The 5,637-nt window shown below is 37.4% G+C and overlaps 1 long non-coding RNA gene across 1 annotated transcript; it reads left to right on the top strand.

Moving 5' to 3' along the window:
• The first annotated feature begins 455 nt into the window (after window positions 1-455).
• LOC117486767 lies at window positions 456-2,036 on the top strand. The gene is made up of 3 exons (XR_004556317.1): window positions 456-496; window positions 936-1,049; window positions 1,844-2,036. It is a non-coding gene; the product is annotated as an uncharacterized LOC117486767 (long non-coding RNA).
• The last annotated feature ends 3,601 nt before the right edge of the window (window positions 2,037-5,637 follow it).

The following is a 5,637-nucleotide window of genomic DNA, read 5'->3' as shown; positions in this document are numbered from 1 at the left end:
TTCCTGACATCCAGGAAAAAGGTGAGATTCTAATCTAATCTAATCTGTTTCAATGCCAAAAGCAAGTTATTGTTTTTAACTTTTTTAATATGATTTTTTGGGGAATTTCAGTTTTATTGGACAGTAGAGATCTACTGGAAACAGTGGAGAAGGAGGAGATGATATGCAGCAAAAGGCCGAGCCGGATGGTTGCTGCTCCGTGTGGAACGTGTTCTATCAGGTAAAGCACCTTGGTACCCAGTTATTTATGGTATTGAGTTTGAATGTAGCCTTTGGAAGGTATTTTCTAACTGTGCATTGTAAAGACTGAAAAAACAGGCTCAGGTTAAAGCTTGGCATGATTTGGTCTTTTACTTAAGAGGATGTTTGTCCTCCTGTCTTCTCTTATTTCCTTATCTTTCTTTCAGGTGTAACATCTACCAATGGTTGTACATGACACCACCTCTTTGCTGTCCTACTAGTCAACCCTCCTGATCAGAGCCTTTCCTAAATAGTGGTAAGTTGTTTTACAGTTCAGTGTACGTTAATTTAGCAACTTAATGCTTTACTGCTGTTGAATAAACCCTATATATATATATACATCCATCAGCAATCAATAAAACAAATCATCCAACACAAAATAGAAGAAATCTGGACCTATTCTATTTCTTTTTATACAGCAGCATCTATTGGGACTGCTCATTGATGTCATCAAGAGCCATTGAGTCTACCTTTTGTAGTCGGCCTCTCAGAATGTTTATCATTTCTTTGTCTCTTAACATTCCTATAATCATTTGTTTTTTTATTGTTGATATTGTTTTGTTCTTTATTTTTGTTGTGAGAATCACTTTGCAATTGTGTAAGTGCTATATAAATAGTTATACTAATATTATTGTTGTTACCATCATTACTATTATTAATAATGTCTTCTTTGTTTTCTTTATTTATCGCTGCAGAAAGGTTCAAAAAGTTCCCTGTACATCGAACCATGCCTGTCCTCTGTTCCACATGTCTTCAGTCCGTTCTGGGCCCCATGACTCAGACACTAGTTCTACCAAGGCTCATTAGAGGTAAGCAGTGGTAGGAGAGTGGATTTATCTTTGTATTTAGGCTGCAAGTCGACAAGAATAGATTACAAATCGCTTAAAAAATGGTTCAGATAAGAGGCACCATGTGTTACGCAGGTGTGGCGCTGATATAGTTTATATAATATGCGGTTGAACTTTAAAATTAAATTATTTCCGGTGCAGAGACAAACACTCGAGGTGGATGTATAAAGTACATACTGGTGTTAATCAAATATAGCGTATATCCCTCAATTTATCGACAATAAGAATGACAATACATACTTCCGGGTGTAAAGTAATATATCTATCATACTGTAGATCCTACACATCCACTGGAGGTAGATTCTGAAAGTAAAATATACATTTCTCACTAGAAATGTAATCATAAAGCATTATTATGGCCAAACTATCCTACAATTTAGGATTTTCCACTGAAAAAAGTGTTGGATTCAAGATTCAAAGGTTTTATCATCATATGCTCAGCAGCTACAGTCAAATGTCAATGCAATTCTTCTGACCTGAGCTCCTCCAACAATGCAACATATATAATAAAATACAAAAATAAAAAGTAGTGCAAAAAGTTTATATACATGTAATATAATAGAATATGATATTTACAAGAACAGAATATTAAATAAAAAATTAAATACGGTGTATTGCGTGGACAATAGACCCAATCACAGTGAATGTTCAAAACTAAACTTGATAAATGTTTCTTTTTCATCTCACAGTGCACATATTTAAGTAATCATAACACAAAGCTAAAATGTAATCTGTTTTTCCTTTCTCTTTTCAAGAGTGCTTCAGAGGATGGCTGAATTCACAAAACGTGGAGAAGACCGAGAGGGAGAAGTTGGCCGGTTACTACATTTCACAAAAAATACAGGACCTTGTGAAAAACGGAAAGAAACAATTGAAGGAAACTGCTTAAAAATATGAAGTAATGGGTGTTTTGAAAATGTTTTCAAATGTGTGTTAATGTTCATTGTGTGTTATAAATTATTTTCCTGCTTCTAATCATTTGATGTATGAGTATTTATTTACAGACATTCTATACATTCTGGTAAGGTAGGTGCTCTGATCTGAAATGATAGATGTTCATTGAGCTACTGCAATTGGGTGAGAGTGTTTCATCATCATATATGACCACCTTAACCATCAAGTAATCCCAGTTAAAGTTCTACTCAAGATCATACCAGTCGGACCAGCTAATAGTGACCAGCTAGAACACTGTGACCACCAGCTTTTACCAGCTAAACCAGCTATCCCGACCAGCTAATGGTAACCAGCTAGACCACTGTGACCAAACCAGCTATCCTGACCAGCTAGACCACTGTGACCACCAGCTTTTACCAGCTAAACCAGCTATCCCGACCAGCTAATGGTAACCAGCTAGACCACTGTGACCAAACCAGCTAGACCACTGTGACCACCAGCTTTTACCAGCTAAACCAGCTATCCCGACCAGCTAATGGTGACCAGCTAGACCACTGTGACCAAACCAGCTATCCTGACCAACTAAAGTGTCCAAAACCCCTCTTAACCAGCAAACTAATCCAGCCTAATATTGACTGGCTGGTCAGGCTGGTTTACCAGCCTGACCAGCCAGACCAGCCTTGTTGGTCTAAGCTGGTTTTTTCAGCAGGGTAGTTGCAAGACATCTTTGGTCCGTGTACAAGTACAATTATTCTGAACAAATTCATATTTTTGAAGAATGTGCCATTTGTTGGGTTGATTTTCCCTCCATTCACACTATTACGAAGGCTTCAGTTTTTGGTTTAGCAGGTTAAGCTAGCTAGCTAACTGACTAGCTAACTAGCTAACCACAGCCGTTTTCTAGCAGTTTTGTTAGTTAGGCACGTAAGCGTTAATAAAAAACTAGCTAGCCATTGTAGTACAATTTAGAAAATACGAATTATCTGTCTTGTGATTTATTGCAAAATACTTGTACTGTTATTGTAAATTGTTAGGAATACAGTATATTTGAAATAACAAAAATTCATTCCGAATTATATATCCATGACAAATGTTTCCTTTCATTTTAAGATTGTGGTGTGGTGGAGAAAAATGGAACCATGCTGCTCAACAGCATGTCTTTGAAATAATTGTCAAGACTCTTTCCTATAAAAGATTCCAGTAGAGCAGATCACTGGCAGAGATGAAAGGAGTAATAGCTTAGCCATGTCAAGTTCTTCAAAGGAGCAACTTGTTTACATGTCCGTCTTTGACAGAGAATTGTGAGAAGAAAAAAAGAGTGACAGAAAAGAGACAGCAGCAGCCTGGACTGTGCCTGAATGACCAGAGGAAGTCCTGATTGATGTTCCATTATGTTTCTGAAATGCGGTCAAACAAGGTCATTGTATTCTCCTTTTCTAGAGCACTGTGGAAGACCTTCATGTGAAGTGTATCTCTTTAGTCTTTATACTACCACCTGAACATCTTGGACTGAAATGGATGATCTGATCAGATTTGAATCAGGGCTTGACAACATGTTAACGGTGTTTAAGTCCCAGAAAAACATTGACAACCAATTATGATGCTACCGTGCAAAGCGCCATAGAAAGAGGTTAGGGACAAATTGTGACCACATTAAATTGGATATGTAATTGTGTTTTCCAACCACATGAAACAACATGTGGTCAGAAACATTTAATGCCAGGGATATCCAGAGAACCATTTTTTGGGCGACAGAGCTCCAGTAGTAAATAACATCAAATATTCAAACTTTTGTCTGGACATGAGGAGGGCTAAACTTTGTGCTTCTCAGAGAAATTATCCCCACTTTTCTGTGTGCGAGTGTAGACGTACCTCAAAGACAGTTTCCAGGCCCCCTTGCCATAAAAGGTGGTGTTTTCAGACTGATGTCTCCCTGTATTACCTAACCCTTCTCTGGCAGTGCGTATCTCAATGTAAACAGAGGAGAAACAAATACCAAACATACATGAATGAGTTAAAAAAATATCTAAAGTCATATACAGATTGATTTCCATTGAATGTGTAAAGGTGGTCATATAGACGTAACAATAATTTTTTGTGAATGGGAATGTTACCAAGATCTGTTTTTAACATAATAATCTGTTTGACTTTTGAATCTGTTTGGCCCTTTCATTGATCCTAACCGTTTCCTACAGTATAAAGGAACTTTGCTTTCCTAGAAAGTCTCCACTAGTGATGAAAACGTTTACTTTTCATCTACCTCAGACATAGCCTATAAATAATAGACTTGACTCAATGTATAATTCAAGACTAAGATAAACTGGACTTGTTTGCTATAGTTGAATGCTTAAATAACCATGCTAACATGCTAAACTCTGACCAAGTGAGATTGCAGTCAAGCTCTATACCTATAAAGTCATACTTTGTCTATTTGCATGGTCTCTTTGTGTATAAAGGGCCATTTCTACAGTGGTAGAAGCCTGACTGTATGTAATATAAATACTGCATAGTATCATAAACTAACTGAATAATATGTGAACATTTAATAACTTATGCACTCCTGATTTTCAGATCCATTTCTGTATAACATTAGTCTATAATGCAAGATTTATTCATGTGTAAAACCAGAAAACACAGTAGACAGTAATATTATTAGGTCTACGAATGTTGAGTTGTTAATCAACTCTGCTTTCATGTCATGGAATTGAGTGTTAAAATCCTATAAAGTGTGTGTGGATTTCTAGATCAATATTAATTACATTGGAGTTTTCTTCTCCAATAGCATGACAAAAAGCTTCACATTACTTGCACATAACTCGATTTTCATGATCTCCATTGACAAAGAATAAATGACTTAGATTATCATGATATGGATATGTTGTCTGCACGGCCCTGTTTGTTTACTGTCAGATAAGATCACACTTTATTGGAAACAATAGCATGAAGTACAGAGCTAAATCAAATGATGTTGAACGTTGTGCTGCAGAGATGAATATCCTGCAGTCAGCAGCTCTTTGCATCACATTAATTCCTTGGCAAAGATTAGCGTTATGTGTACAGGGAAGTAAAGTCGACTCGTTTGTCTTCGAATCCGGCCCTTCACTAGAAATTAATTGTTCTCCATATGTGGAAGAAAAGCAAAGAATCTGACTTCATTTGTTATAATTACCGTGTCTAAAAACAACAGAAGGGAACATCTTCTGATGTGTTGGGTAATTTGAACCATTCATCAGCTGCTGCTGCTGCTGCTGCTGAACCCAAACTACTCGCCAGCTCTACTAACCTAGCAGAATCAAAGCCTGGGCGCAATTCAGTTGTGGAATTGTTGGAGGAGAGGGGTCTCACATGTATAAAAAGTCCTAAGGCCGGAAACAAACCTTAGAGATTGTGGTTATATGGCATGCGCCGTGCTACTTAACATGGACCTATCATGCTATATTTAAATGATATATTGTAGGACCATACCTATATAAGGTATATTTATACGTTTCTGTTTTCAAAATACCAAACAGATCATGCATTTTAGCCATACCTCATTTCGCTCTATTTGCTGTTCTCCAGCCCTGTTTTTGCAGGGGACTGATTCTGTGAGCTGCAGCTGACCACGCCCCCCTGCAGGAGAGGGGAGCCGCTCTGATCAAGTCAGAAGAGGGGG

Source organism: Trematomus bernacchii, unplaced genomic scaffold (genome assembly GCF_902827165.1).
Source record: "Trematomus bernacchii unplaced genomic scaffold, fTreBer1.1, whole genome shotgun sequence".
Taxonomy (NCBI): domain Eukaryota; kingdom Metazoa; phylum Chordata; class Actinopteri; order Perciformes; family Nototheniidae; genus Trematomus; species Trematomus bernacchii.
The sequence above is the reverse complement of the archived record's forward strand: the minus strand, read 5'-3'. Positions and strand labels throughout refer to the sequence as shown.